This window comes from Aquarana catesbeiana, linkage group LG08 (assembly GCF_042186555.1).
Source record: "Aquarana catesbeiana isolate 2022-GZ linkage group LG08, ASM4218655v1, whole genome shotgun sequence".
In the NCBI taxonomy this organism is placed as follows: Eukaryota; Metazoa; Chordata; class Amphibia; order Anura; family Ranidae; genus Aquarana; species Aquarana catesbeiana.
This window is the reverse complement of record NC_133331.1, coordinates 288,858,180-288,873,041: the sequence shown is the minus strand read 5'-3', so window position 1 is coordinate 288,873,041 and position 14,862 is coordinate 288,858,180. Positions and strand designations below refer to the sequence as shown.

At 48.9% G+C, this 14,862-nt stretch overlaps 2 protein-coding genes across 2 annotated transcripts in view; one reads left to right on the top strand and one right to left on the bottom strand.

The window, feature by feature from the left end:
• The window catches only part of LOC141106783 (uncharacterized), a 258,502-nt gene that overhangs the window by 137,509 nt on the left and 106,131 nt on the right, over positions 1-14,862 (top strand).
• The window catches only part of LOC141105440 (uncharacterized), a 91,835-nt gene that overhangs the window by 24,022 nt on the left and 52,951 nt on the right, over positions 1-14,862 (bottom strand).

Sequence of the window (14,862 nt, the reverse complement as noted above, 5' to 3'; positions counted from 1 at the left end):
CCCTCAGAGATAAGGTCTGAACCCAGCTACTCCTGTTTTTGAACCAACAGCCCAAAACTTTGTGCCTACAGTTCCAGGCATGGTTGGAGCACCAAGTTTTCCCACTTAGGCTCCATGCACACAGGACTCTCTAAAAAGTCGTTCTGAACGTCGGATTGCTGGCAGGAAAGCGTGATTTTATCAGCGTTTTGCATTGCTGTCAATGCACTGCGCCCCCCACCCCAAAGCACCTTGTCCCCATGTTGATGAGGACAAGGGCCCCTTCCCAACAACCCTGGCCGTTGGTTGTCAGGGTCTGCGGGCGGAGGGGAATCTGGGAGCCCCCTTTAATAAAGGACCCCATATCCTGGCCCCCCACCCTATGTGAATGAGTATGGGGTACATTGTACCCCTACCCATTCACCTGGGGAAAAAGTGTCAATAAAAAAACACATTAGACTGGTTTTTAAAATAATTTATTAGGCAGCTCCGGGGGTCTCTTCCGACTTTGGGGGTCTCTTCTGCCTTCTTCCCCTCTCCAGGACTCTTCTCCGGTTCTCCTCCTGCTGTCCGGTCATCTTCTGCCGGGTTCTTCTGCTCTTTTGCCCGCTCTTTTGCTAGCTTTTGCCCGGTCTTCTCCGCCGTCTTCTTCCCTCTTCTCTTCTTCCGATGCTGACTCAACGTTCTCTCCCGCTGTAATGCTGTGTGCGCAACGACTTATATAGGCATGGGGCGTGGTCACCGAGTGATGTCATCTGGTGACCCCGCCCCTTATGATGTCACTGTCTCATCATGCCCCGGGCGGTGAAGTAATAAGGGGCGGGATCACCGAATGAGATCACCCGGTGACCACGCCCCATTTCTGTATAGGGGTGCCCCTTAAAATCCATACCAGACTGAAGCGCCTGGTATCGTCCGAGGGGTGAACCCCACGCCAATTTTTTTTTCATTTTGGTGGGGTTCTTCTTCATACTCAGCACGTGTTTCAACTTGCGGTGCGACTTCTATTCAAATCAATGGGCTCCCATAGGGAACCAGTGATTTTTGAATAGAGGCAGAGAAACACCTAACGAGGCTTAACGCTCTTTTTACAGCGTTAACCCTCGTTTAACACCTTTTACTGGTGTCTGGCGTTTCCAGGACTGCTCTTGAATGCAATTTTATGGCGTTCAGAAAATAGCCCATAAACTCCACTGCTGATAAACGTCCAAAAACGTCCATGTGTGCATGGACACATAGGATAACATAGAGTGGAGTTTATGGGCTTTTAAAAAAAAAATGCACAAACTCCAAAAAACGTCCATTTATGAGCTCCAGTGTGCATGGAGCCTAATGCTGTCCCAGAGTTATCTGGACCCAAGCCTGAGGGCTGGAGGAGAGGAGATCGTGTTCGACGACCTCCACCAATGTTTACTTATGACACCTTGGGAAGACCCTGCTATGTTGTACAGAACTATGTACAACCTCATGTTCTGATGGACATGATTGCAGCTCATTCTAGACTGCTTAGCATGATTCCTATTTGTTACTAACCATATTTCCTTTGCAGCTAATCTCTGTAATAGATTGCTTCTGGAGAAGTGGTCTGCAGAAGGCGACAATGATGTTAACTTTTGCTATGTTTTGTTTTGTGTGTATATCCTTGCTGGGTCGCAGGGGCGTTGCTAGGTGGCAAAAAGACCAGGGGTTTCAGCCCGAAGTCAGAGCCCGGCACCGAGGGGGGGGGGGGGATGGTGCAGTGGGGTTGTATGGAGGGGGGTGTTACCTACCTGACATACACTGACCTACCTCGCTGCCCTACCTGGCTGACATACACTGACCTACCAATCTGACATACACTGACCTACCTGACATACACTGATCTACCTATCTGGCACACACTGACCTACCTGGCTGACATACACTGACCTACCTGACACACACTGATCTACCTCTACCTCAAAAAATACAAGGTTGAGGGATCATCCTCAGCATTCAGACTTTATAAAGAATGCAGTAAGAAATGTAAGGGTGCAATTAGGACGGCTAAGATAGAACATGAAAGACACATAGCGGAGGAGAGCAAAAAAAATCCCAAGAAATTCTTTAAGTATGTAAACAGTAAAAAAGGGAGGACAGACCATATTGGCCCCATAAAGAATGAGGAAGGACATCTGGTTACAAAGGATGGGGAGATGGCAAAGGTATTGAATTTATTCTTCTCCTCAATCTTCACGAGTGAATCGGGGGGCTTCAGTAACCAAAACTGCAGTGTTTATCCTCATGACACAACACAGGAAGCACCTACATGGTTAACAGAGGACGGAATTAAAATTAGACTTGAGAAACTTAACATTAATAAATCATCGGGACCAGATGGCTTGCATCCGAGGGTACTTAGGGAACTCAGTCAGGTGATTGCCAGACCGTTGTTCCTAATTTTTACAGACAGTCCATTGACTGGAATGGTACCAGCTGATTGGAGAAAAGCCAATGTAGCACCAATATTTAAAAAGGGCCCAAAAAACATCCCTGGGAATTACAGACCAGTTAGCCTAACATCAATAGTATGTAAACTCTTGGAGGGGATGATAAGGGACTATATACAAGATTTTAGTAATAAGAATGATATCATTAGCAGTAATCAGCATGGATTCATGAAGAATCGTTCTTGCCAAACCAATCTATTAACCTTCTATGAGGAGGTGAGTTGCCATCTAGATAAAGGAAGGCCCGTAGACGTGGTGTATCTGGATTTTGCAAAAGCATTTGACACAGTTCCCCATAAACGTTTACTGTACAAAATAAGGTGCGTTGGCATGGACCATAGGGTGAGTACATGGATTGAAAACTGGCTACAAGGGCGTGTTCAGAGGGTGGTGATAAATAGGGAGTACTCAGAATGGTCAGGGGTGGGTAGTGTGGTTCCCCAGGGTTGTGTGCTGGGACCAATCCTATTTAATTTGTTCATAAACGACCTGGAGGATGGGATAAACAGTTCAATCTCTGTATTTGCAGACGATACTAAGCTAAGCAGGGCAATAACTTCTCCGCAGGATGTGGAAATCTTGCAAAAAGACCTGAACAAATTAATGGGGTGGGCAACTACATGGCAAATCAGGTTCAATGTAGAAAAATGCAAAATAATGCATTTGGGTGGCAAAAATACGAATGCAATCTATACACTGGGGGAGAACCTCTGGGGGAATCTAGGATGGAAAAGGACCTGGGGGTCCTAGTAGATGATAGGCTCAGTAATGGCATGCAATGCCAAGCTGCTGCTAATAAAGCAAACAGAATATTGGCATTAAAAGGGGGATCAACTCCAGAGATAAAACGATAATTCTCCCGCTCTACAAGACTCTGGTCCGGCCGCACCTGGAGTATGCTGTCCAGTTCTGGGCACCAGTCCTCAGGAAGGATGTACTGGAAATGGAGCGAGTACAAAGAAGGGCAACAAAGCTAATAAAGGGTCTGGAGGATATTAGTTATGAGGAAAGGTTGCGAGCGCTGAACTTATTCTCTCTGGAGAAGAGACGCTTGAGAGGGGATATGATTTCAATTTACAAATACTGTACTGGTGACCCCACAATAGGGATAAAACTTTTTCGCAGAAGAGAGTTTAACAAGACTCGTGGCCACTCATTACAATTAGAAGAAAAGAGGTTTAACCTTAAACTACGTAGAGGGCTCTTTACTGTAAGAGCGGCAAGGATGTGGAATTCCCTTCCACAGGCGGTGGTCTCAGCGGGGAGCATTGATAGCTTCAAGAAACTATTAGATAATCACCTGAATGACCGCAATATACAGGGATATGTAATGTAATACTGACACATAATCACACACATAGGTTGGACTTGATGGACTTGCGTCTTTTTTCAACCTCACCTACCATGTAACTACTATGTAACCTCTCTGACACACACTGACCTACCTGGCTGACATATACTGACCTACCTGGCTGACACACACTGACCTACCTCACACACACTGACCTACCTGACATACACTGACCTACCTATCTGACATATACTGACCTACCTGGCTGACATACACTGACCTACCTCACACACACTGACCTACCTGACATACACTGACCTGGCTGACATACACTCACCTACCTGACACACACTGACCTATCTGGCTGACACACACTGATCAACCTACCTGACATACACTGACCTACATGACATGCCTGACACGTACTAACCTACCTGACACACACTGACCTACCTGACATACACTGACCTGGTTGACATACACTGACCTACCTGACACACACTGACCTACCTGACATACACTGACCTACATGACATACACTGACCTACATGACATGCCTGACACGTACCAACTTACCTGACACACACTGACCTACCTGACATACACTGACCTACCTGACACACACTGACCTACCTGACATACACTGACCTGGTTGACATACACTGACCTACCTGACACACACTGACCTACCTGACATACACTGACCTACATGACATACACTGACCTACATGACATGCCTGACACGTACTAACTTACCTGACACACACTGACCTACCTGACATACACTGACCTGGCTGACATACACTGACCTACCTGACACACACGGACCTACCTGACATACACTGACCTGGCTGACATACACTGACCTACCTGACACACACTGACCTATCTGGCTGACACACACTGACCAACCTACCTGACATACACTGACCTACATGACATGCCTGACACGTACCAACCTACCTGACACACACTGACCTGGCTGACATACACTGACCTACCTGACACACACTGACCTACCTATCTGACATACACTTACCTATCTGGCTGACATATACTGACCTACCTGTCACACACTGACCTACCTGGCTGACAAACATTGACCTACCTGACACACACCGACCTACCTATCTGACATACACTGACCTACCTGACACACACTGACCTACCTATCTGACATACACTGACCCACACTGACCTACCTTACACACACTGACCAATCTGGCTGACATACACTGACCTACCTGACTGACACACACTGATCTACCTGACATACACTGACCTACCTGACACACACTGACCTACCCGACACACACTGACCTACCTGACACAAACTGACCTACCTGACACACACTGACCTACCTATCTGACATACACTGACCTATCTGGCATGCACTGACCTACCTGACATGCACTGACCTACCTGCCCTTGCCCCCTTAAAGCCTAAGTTTATCTATTTAAAATTAGCCAACGGGCAGTCAAATGCAGCCACTGTGCCCCATCAAATTAAGCCACTGTGCCCCGTCAATTGCAGCCACTGTGCGCCATCAATTGCAGCCACTGAGTGCCATCAATTGCAGCCACTGTGCCCTGGCAATTGCAGCCACTGTCCCCCGTCAAATGAAGCCACTGTTCCCCGTCAATTGCTGCCACTGTGCCCGTCAATTGCAGCCACTGTGCCCCGTCCATTGTAGCCACTGTGCCACGTCCATTGCAGCCACTGTGCCCCGTCCATTGCAGCCACTGTGCCCCGTTCATTGCAGCCACTGTGCCCTGTTCATTGCAGCCACTGTGCCATCAATTGCAGCCACTGTGCCACCAATTGCAGCCACTGTGCCACCAATTGCAGCCACTGTGCCACCAATTGCAGCCACTGTGCCATCTATTGCAGCCACTGTGCCATCTATTGCAGCCACTGTGCCCCATCGAGAGAGAGAGAGAGAGAGAGAGAGAGAGAGAGAGAGAGAAAGACAGGGAGAAACACAGAAACAGAGAGAGACACACACACCTTCTTTTTTTTTTCTTTAATCTTCGTTCCGTGACTGTCCCAGTCACAGCCACCATGGCCTTCAGCGTGACTCTGGGAGGTTGAGAGTGAGGGAGAAGGGGGCGTCATCACGCTGGCATTCTCCTGACCTCCTGCTGCGTACCTCAGGCCGGGCGGCATATCACTCCGCCTGTCAGTGATGCAGTGGGCGGCGCCGCAAAATGCCGAATCACACAGGTAAACGGCAGCTGCCGCCGCTGCTTTCTGGCTAACCTATTTTCTCTCCCTTTCTCCGGTGCTCAGACACTCGGGGCTATTGGCCCCACATTTGGGGCTCCAGCCTCAATAGCCCTGGCTTAACGACACCTATGCCGGTTCAGAAGGATTTTCAGCAGGGGGAGAATGTAGTGATGTGATCATTTCTTTAGCCATTTGCCAAGTGTATACTCCTGTTATGCAGTGTTTGTTTGCCCCTTTTCAATATGGCTGCTATGCTCTCTCTCTCACCAAGGATGAGGTAAGTGGGTGGAGAGAGAGACATGTGGCAGAAAGAGAACAGTGAATTCTTGCTGAGAGAGAACAGACTGTGTAAGTGCTGCAGTTTCTCCTCACAGAGACATACATAGAGACTGTTAATGATTTCATGTTCCTGTCTGGAAAATACCTCATGTTGGATGGTTCACTGAATGTTATTTCTTCAATACATGGACTTTCAAATACAAAGCTGTGTGGATTACTGTCTATGTGGAGATACATTTCTCAGTTGGGATTTCACTTTCTATTCACAAGCCCCAATTGAGTGGAGGCACTGCGCATGTTAGAGTTCCTGTCCTGATCACACAGATTATGAAGACTCTGCTCCTAAATACTCTACAGGTGGCACCGTAATATGACAGTAGCCGCAGAGTGTGAAAAGTAGGGATGAGCTTCGAATTCGAGTCGAACTTAAGTTCGACTCGAACATCGGCCGTTTGTCGAATTACGAACATTATGGGCCGTTCGCACCAAATTCGAGTGGTGCGTCATGGCCCATAATTCAAGGCGGAATCGCAGTGCATTGCTGGCTAATGATTGGCCAAGCATGCATTATGACCCGCATGCTTTGCCAATCACAGAGCGGTAAAAACGGAGAGACATAATTAGCCAAAGGCAGGGTGGCTTTGGCCAATTGTGCCTCAGGGGATTTAGTACACGCCCCTTACTATATAAGGCCGCCTGGAAGTCAGCCTTGTGTAGTGTGTTCCGGTGTTCTGACATATAGTGTCCTCCTATCAGATAGTGTCCGCCCCGTACTGCGCAGGCGCAGCGCCTGCGCAGTACGGAGGAGCAGGAGATGCCGAAAATGTCCGAAGTTGATCAGCTGACCATCAGCTGTACACGGCGCTCGGGCACCTGTTAGCGATGGCTGTGTAAGAGGGCCCCTCGCGGGCTCGCTTCGCTCGCCACGCTTCGGGCACGGCCTCGCTGCGCTCGGCAACTATTTATTATAACTCTATGTCCACTTGGATAGTAGGGAATGATCCTGGACATAGGGTAAGAATAAATGCGCAGGCGCCGTGTACAGCTGACGATCAGCTGTTGAACTTCGGAGACTTTCGGCGTCTCGTTTGTCCCCCGTACTGCGCCTGCGCAGTACAGGGCGGACACTTCTGGATAGGGGACTGTATTTGACAAGACACCGGCGTGCTGAGAGAGAGAGACAGTGTCATTTAATTTGAGTTAGATAGAGCAGGCAGGCGAGTCAGTTAGCTGCAGTCAGTGTATTTAGTATATACATATATATACTGTATTTATCCGCGTATAACACGCACTTTTTTCCCCTTAAAATCAGGGGAAAATCGTGGGTGCGTGTTATACGCCGATCCCCGCTATTTTGTGATCTGTCGGAGCGATCGCCACCGACATTCACATAGCGTGTATTTTTAAATATGGCGCCCCGGAGTTCGGAGGGACTCGGCGGCGCTCGTTCAGCTGAACGAGCGCCGCCGAGGACACAGTGACTGGGCGGAGCCGAGATACACATAGCCGAGGGTTCTCGGCCTTTCTCGGCGCCGTTCACAGTCACGCCCAGTCCCGCCATTGGACCTCTGTTATGTCCATCATAGGGACTGGGCGTGACTGTGAACGGCGCCGAGAAGAGCCGAGAACCCTCGGTTATGTGTATCTTGGCTCCGCCCAGTCACTGTGTCCTCGGCGGCGCTCGTTCAGCTGAACGAGCGCCGCCGAGTCCCTCCGAACTCTGCGGCGCCATATTTAAAAATACAAACTAAACTTGTGTATGTCGGCGGCGACAAGGCTGCACTGACCACTGGGGCAAGGCTGCACTGGGGCAAGGCTGCACTTGGGCAAAGCTGCACTGACAAGGCTGCACTGGGGCAAAGCTGCACTGACAAGGTTGCACTGGGGCAAAGCTGCACTGACAAGGCTGCACTGGGGCAAAGCTGCACTGACAAGGCTGCAGATGGACACGGTAACGCTGCATTGATGGGCATTTAAATGTAAGTTTTTTTTCCTTAAACTTCCCTCCTAAAAGTTTTTTTCCTTAAAATTCCCTCCTAAACTTGGGGTGCGTGTTATACGCCGGCGCGTGTTATACGCCGGCGCGTGTTATACGCCGATAAATACGGTATATGCATCCCAGGTGTTGTATATATATATATATATATATATATACTGTATTCAGTTTAGCTAGATCCGTTCCTTCCTAATATACTTCTTCCTAATATACTTACAGGCAGGCAGCTGCAGTATTTTCAGTCAGTGTACTGTATCCTGTGCACAGTGTGCAACTAAAGCTAACTGCAGACAATTGCTGGTGTTCTCTTCCTAATAATACCACAGGCAGGCGGCTGCAGTATTTTCAGTCAGTGTACTGTATCCTGTGCACAGTGTGCAACTAAAGCTAGCTGCAGACAATTGCTGGTGTTCTCTTCCTAATAATACCACAGGCAGGCAGCTGCAGTATTTTCAGTCAGTGTACTGTATCCTGTGCACAGTGTGCAACTAAAGCTAGCTGCAGACAATTGCTGGTGTTCTCTTCCTAATAATACCACAGGCAGGCAGCTGCAGTATTTTCAGCATAGGCGTGTGCAGGGGGTGTGCCAGGTGTGCCTGGGCACACCCTTAGCACCCCAAGCGCATTAGCATTATCACTCTGTGTGCCGGCGGGGAGATGGGAAATATCTCCTTCTGACCAGTCCTGCCATTAATAAAGTGCTACCATACCTCTCTTTCACTGCATCGGCTCTGCCATAAGAGTGTGCGTGTGTGTGTAATATACATATACACATACATACATACACACGCATGTGTGTTTGAGCTTTGGGGTGCACACTCTAATGCAATAGGCAGCGCACACCTATAATTTTCAGTCAGTGTACTGTATCCTGTGCACAGTGTGCAACTAAAGCTAACTGCAGACAATTGCTGGTGTTCTCTTCCTAATAATACTACAGGCGGGCAGTTGATGCAGTGTATTAGTGTGCTGTATACTGGGCACAGTGTGCAGCTAAAGCTCACTGCAGACAATTCCTGGTGTTGGTAGAGTGGATGACCAAGCCGTCCTCATCCTCTGTCACCCAGGCTACCTTGGCTGCCAAAAGGTGCCAAAGCGGCCTATTCCTTGGACTCAAGGTCATCATCAGTTACTCCTTCCCTAGCCCCACCAGAAGAGTCCCCCGAACTGTTCGACCACAGTGTCGGGTACATGCTGCAGGAGGATGCGCAGTGTTTTGAAGGCTCTGATGATGGTACCCAGCTTAAGGAAGGCAATAACGTGAGCCCAGAGAGAGAAGTTGTCCAAGAAGGACAACAAACTGGCAGTCATGTTCCCCCATACTGCCAGGTTTGCTCCAGTGACGAGGAGGGAGGGTATGATGAGCTCACTGACTCTACGTGGGTGCCTGATAGGAGAGAGGAGGAGGAGGCACATCTCCAACGAGGCAGGATACCCTCCGGGGGCCAGCTTAAGGGCAGCCAACTGACTGCATTACACCGCAGAGCTCTACAAGTGCAGGGCGCTGGTGACTCCGCGCATTATTCCAAAAGTTCTTTGGTGTGGGCCTTTTTTGAGACGTATGCAGCAGATCGCACCGTTGCTGTTTGCAACATATGTCTGAAGCTTATTAAGCGTTGACTAGACAGCAAGCGCTTGGGCACCACATGCTTAATTAGACATATGTCGAGCTCCCATGCAGCCCGTTGGCAACACTACCTAAAAGACCCGAACCTCTCCTTGCTCCTCCTCATCAGCTGGGATCCCCAACCCCACTATACCTTCAGTCCTCTCAGAAACCTGCACTGAGAGGAATGAAGGTGTAGAGTTAGGTGTGCCACTTGCGGGCAAGCTGCTATCAGTACACCAACGTCCGATTCTAGCAGGCAGATTTCCCTACCCCAGTTGCTCCACCAGCGAAAGAAGTTCGCTCCCAGCCATCCACATGCCCAGCGGTTGAATGCTAGCTTGGCCAAATTGTTAGGACTGCAACTGCTGCCTTTTCAGTTGGTAGACTCTGCCCCCTTCCGTGAGTTTGTTGAATGTGCAGTACCTCAGTGGCAGGTTCCCAAACGCCACTTTTTTTCATGGAAGGCTATTCCGGATCTCTACTTGCATGTGGAAAGCAATGTCCATGCCTCGCTGGACAGGGCGGTCAGCGGTGAGGTGCATATTACTGTTGACTCATGGTCCAGCAGGCATGGACAAGGACGTTACCTATCTTTCACAACGCACTGGGTGACTCTGCTGGCAGCTGGGAAGGATGCAGGACAGGGTGCAGTAGTGTTGGAGGTTGTTCTGCCACCATGCCTCCAAAATTCTACTAGTGGTGATTCTGCCACACCTCTCTCCTCCACCCCCTTCTCTTCATGTGCTGATTTGTCCTCAGAACCAGCGGTGTTCCATAGGTGTTCAAGGGGCTACGCAAGCACGCAGGCAAAAAGATGCCATGCGGTGCTTGAGCTGGTGTGCTTGGGGGACAGGAGCCACACTGGGGCAGAGATTCTGTCAGATCTGCAGGGGCAGGCTCAGAGGTGGTTGACGCCATGCCAGCTTAAGCCAGGAATGGTGGTTTGCAACAATGGCACCAACCACCTCTCCGCCCTCCGACAGGGACAACTGACCCATGTGCCCTGTTTGGCTCACGTCCTTAGCTTGGTGGTGCAGCGGTTCTTGGGCATTTACCCGGGTTTACAGGATGTCCTGAGGCAGGCCAGGAAAGTCTGTGTGCATTTCCACCCGTCATATAATGCCAGTGCTTGGCTGGCTGACCTCCAGGAATTTAACCTGCCCAAGAACTGCCTAATCTGTGACATGCCCACCAGGTGGAACTCAACGTTGGCCATGCTGCAGCGGCTGCACACGCAGCAAAGGGCCATCAATGAGTACCTGTGCGACTATGGCACCAGGACAGGGTCAGGAGAGCTTGTTTTTTTCCCCATGCCAGTGGGTCATGATCAGGGATGCATGTACTGTCCTGTCACCATTTGAGGAGCCCACGAGGATAGTGAGCAGTGACAGTGCATGCATCAGTGACACTGTCCCTCTTGTCCACCTGTTGGAGCACACGCTGCGTGGAATAACGGACAGGGCACTTGAGGCAGAACAGAGGCAGGAAGAGGAGGACTTCCTTATCTCTCAAGGCTCCCTTTATCCAGACAGTGTTCCTGCGTGCCTGCCAATCACACAGGAAGAGGACGAGGAGGAGGATTGTGTCAGCATGGAGGTGGAGCCTAGCACTCAGCATCAGCAGCAGTCTTCAAGGGATGATTTACAGTCCGAAGAAACCCATGGACTTGTACATGGCTGGGAGGAGGTGCCTGCAGATCATGTTGTCCTTTGTGACCCAGAGGACTCCGGACTGAATGCCTTAGCAAACCTACGCTGCATGGCCTCCCTGATCCTGCAAAGCCTGAGGAAGGATCCTCGTATTCGTGGTATCAAGGAGAGGGATCATTACTGGCTGGCAACCCTCCTTGATCCACGTTACAAGGGTAAGGTTGCGGACCTTATCTTGCCATCGCAGAGTGAGCAGAGGATGAAACATCTTCAGGAGGCCTTACAGAAAGGTTTGTGCAAGGCATTTCCAGAGCCTGGGAGGTTACAATTTCCTGGTCCTCCTGGACAACGTGTTGATGAGGCTTCGGTCAGTCACAGAAGGAGTGGTGGAGAAGGTGGCCTGACCGGCTTCGCCTGACCGATGCGTTCAGACAATTTTTTAGTCCGCAGCCCCAAGGTATGATTGGTTCCAGCAACCATTGTCAGCGTCTGATTCACATGGTGCAGGAATACCTAGGGGCAAGATCAGACTTGGACACCTTTCCCACCAAAAATCCTCTGGGTTACTGGGTCTTGAGGATGGTTCACTGGCCAGAGCTTGCACAGTATGCAATTGAGCTACTGGCCTGTCCTGCGTCCAGCGTTCTTTCGGAACGCACATTCAGTGCTGCTGGAGGCTTTGTAACCGATCACAGGGTGCGCCTGTCCACAGAATCGGTCGATCGGCTGACCTTTATAAAAATGAATCAGTCTTGGATCACCAGCTACCAAGCACCTGATGCTGATGTAATCAAATAATTTTATTTTTTATGTGAGATCCCTTCAAGACTGCCTATGCTGATGCTGAGTGACTATCCTGTTATTCTGAGTGACTATCCTTTTCCTCCTCAATTTTCATGCTGATAGCTTGTAAGAACATTTTTGGTTCTGGGCACCGCCACCAGTGGCTAAGGTCCATTTTTTCTGCCCCTGATTAACAGGGGCGTGTAATTACAATTTTTGATGCAATACTTTGCAGCAGGGCTCATTCCTGCGCTCCAACTAGAGTATCTGTGAGGGGTTGCAGTGTTGTGGCACCAGCACCTTAGGCCCAATTTTTCAGCCCCTGTTTAACAGGGGCATGTAATTACAATTCTTGATCTAATATTTCACAGCAGGTCCCATTCCTGCACCACCAAGAGTAACTGTGAGGCCTTACAGTGTTGTGGCAACACCACCATACCGTCCACCACCAAAGGCCCAATTTTTTTGACCCTGTTCAACAGGGGCATGTAATTACTATTCTTGATCTAATATTTCACAGCAGGGCCCGTTCCAGCGCCCACCAAGAGTAACTGTGAGGGCTTACAGTGTTGTGGCAACAACAACACCTAGGGCCCAAATTTCTGCTGAGTATATAGGGCAGGCCCCTACTTTCAAATATCCAACTTACAAATGACTCCTACTTGCAAATGGAAGGAGACAACAGGAAGTGAGATGAAATCTACCCCTAGGAAGGGAAATTCTCTCCTGTAAGAGTTCCTGGTTTCATTAAAAACCCCAAATTTTCAAAATCTAATTGTCATTGGGACAGAAAGTGAGGTGAAATCTTCTGAAGAGGCGCACAGACAGAAAAACAAATGTTACAGGGGTGATAATCCTTCCCTATGTTTTCCAAAAAGCTTAAAAATAGATTTTTTTGGCTGGAGCTACACGTAAAAAAATGTACCAGTTCAAAATTACAAACAGATTCTACTTAAAAACAAACCTTGCAGCCAGCGCCCAGCCTGGGCCAGTCACGCCTTGTCTCTGCCTGCCTCCAGTCCAAGGACACTGGACTTGTAGAAGAAAAGTAAGCTGCTCTCAGTCAGTTATTTCTTCTTCTTTTTGTGACTGTCTCTCTAAAAACTTCAAGTTGCAGCCATCCAGCGCCCAGCCTGAGCCAGTCACAGACATCCCAACCTGCATCAGCCTATTAGTGCCACCTCATCAGTGTCCACCAGCGGAGTGCTCCCGGCTCTGTCCCGCCCCCTCCCCTGGTCACAGACAGAAGACAGAGCAGCCTGAGCGCCTGTACTCCATTCGGCTGCTCTGTCTTCTGGCCCAGCCGGGAGATCGCGGGTGTCCGGGAGCCCGCAGCCAAATGCGGGAGACTTGGAATGTCTGCAGTCACGGGACGTGCGTGACCCGCCACGCGCCCCGCCTCTGAAGACTCAGTCTCCGTGAGTTGTAGTTTCTGGCTGCGTGCTGCTGCTCAGTTCTCTCCACCCACCCAGGAACTTGAGCACGGTCCGGACTACAACTGGAATGCAGCGCGGGAGCAACACAGACAATCGGTCAAATTCCTGCACAAAAAAAATGTCAGCAGACAGCAGCCATTTTGAATATAAGTTAGGCAGCCTGGTGGGAATTTTCCACCCTGTCCCACAGCCCAGGCCCACCGTTTGCAGCAATAACAGCTTCAACTCTTCTGGTAAGGCTGTCCACAAGGTTTAGGAGTGTGTCTATGGGAATGTTTGACCATTCTTCCAGAAGAACATAGGTGAGGTCAGGCACTGATGTTGGACGAGAAGGCCTGGCTCCCAGTCTCCGCTCCAATTCATCCCAAAGGGTGGGCCAACTCAATATTGAAGCCTACGGACTAAGACTGGGATGCCATTAAAGTTCATATGCGTGTAAAGGCAGGTGTCCCAATACTTTTGGTAACATAGTGTATGTGGTATCGCTGCAATCGTTAGGAGCAGGAGAATTTATTTGGGGTTGTTCTTTGGTGGAAGGTTATGGTTGTAATGAGAAATATACAGCTATATTTAAAAAAAGTGTTTTTTTATTTACTATTTTGGACCAGTTCTCCTTTGATAATAAAAAATCAGGAGACATCAATCACCATTTACCACCAAATGAAAGCCCAATTTGTCCTGAAACAAACGCGGTATAATCCTCCTGGAGGCACAAAGTAGTTGTGATGATATGTACGGTTTTACTAACACATTTCAAAGTTGCATAATTGTGCTTAGGCATTAACATTTGTTTAACCCTTAGGTGTGAAGGAGATAACAAAGTGATTTCCTATGACTGTCAGCCCCATCTAGTGGCCATAATGAGGTATCTCTCCTGAACTACCTAAAAATTCCACATTATGGCCACTAGATGGAGCCAATGATCATAGGAAATCACTTTATGAAATAAAATACAACCAGAATTTGTCATAGTACGGCGAATGCTCGTCACACTTGGTCAACAATTTTTTTTTAAACTAGATCTGTAAATGTTTATTACATATAGATAGTCTGGTTGAAAAAATACACAAGTCCATCTAGTTCAATCAATAGAAAACCAAAGTTTACACAACAAAATTTACCAATAAGAGGTAATGACTCCATT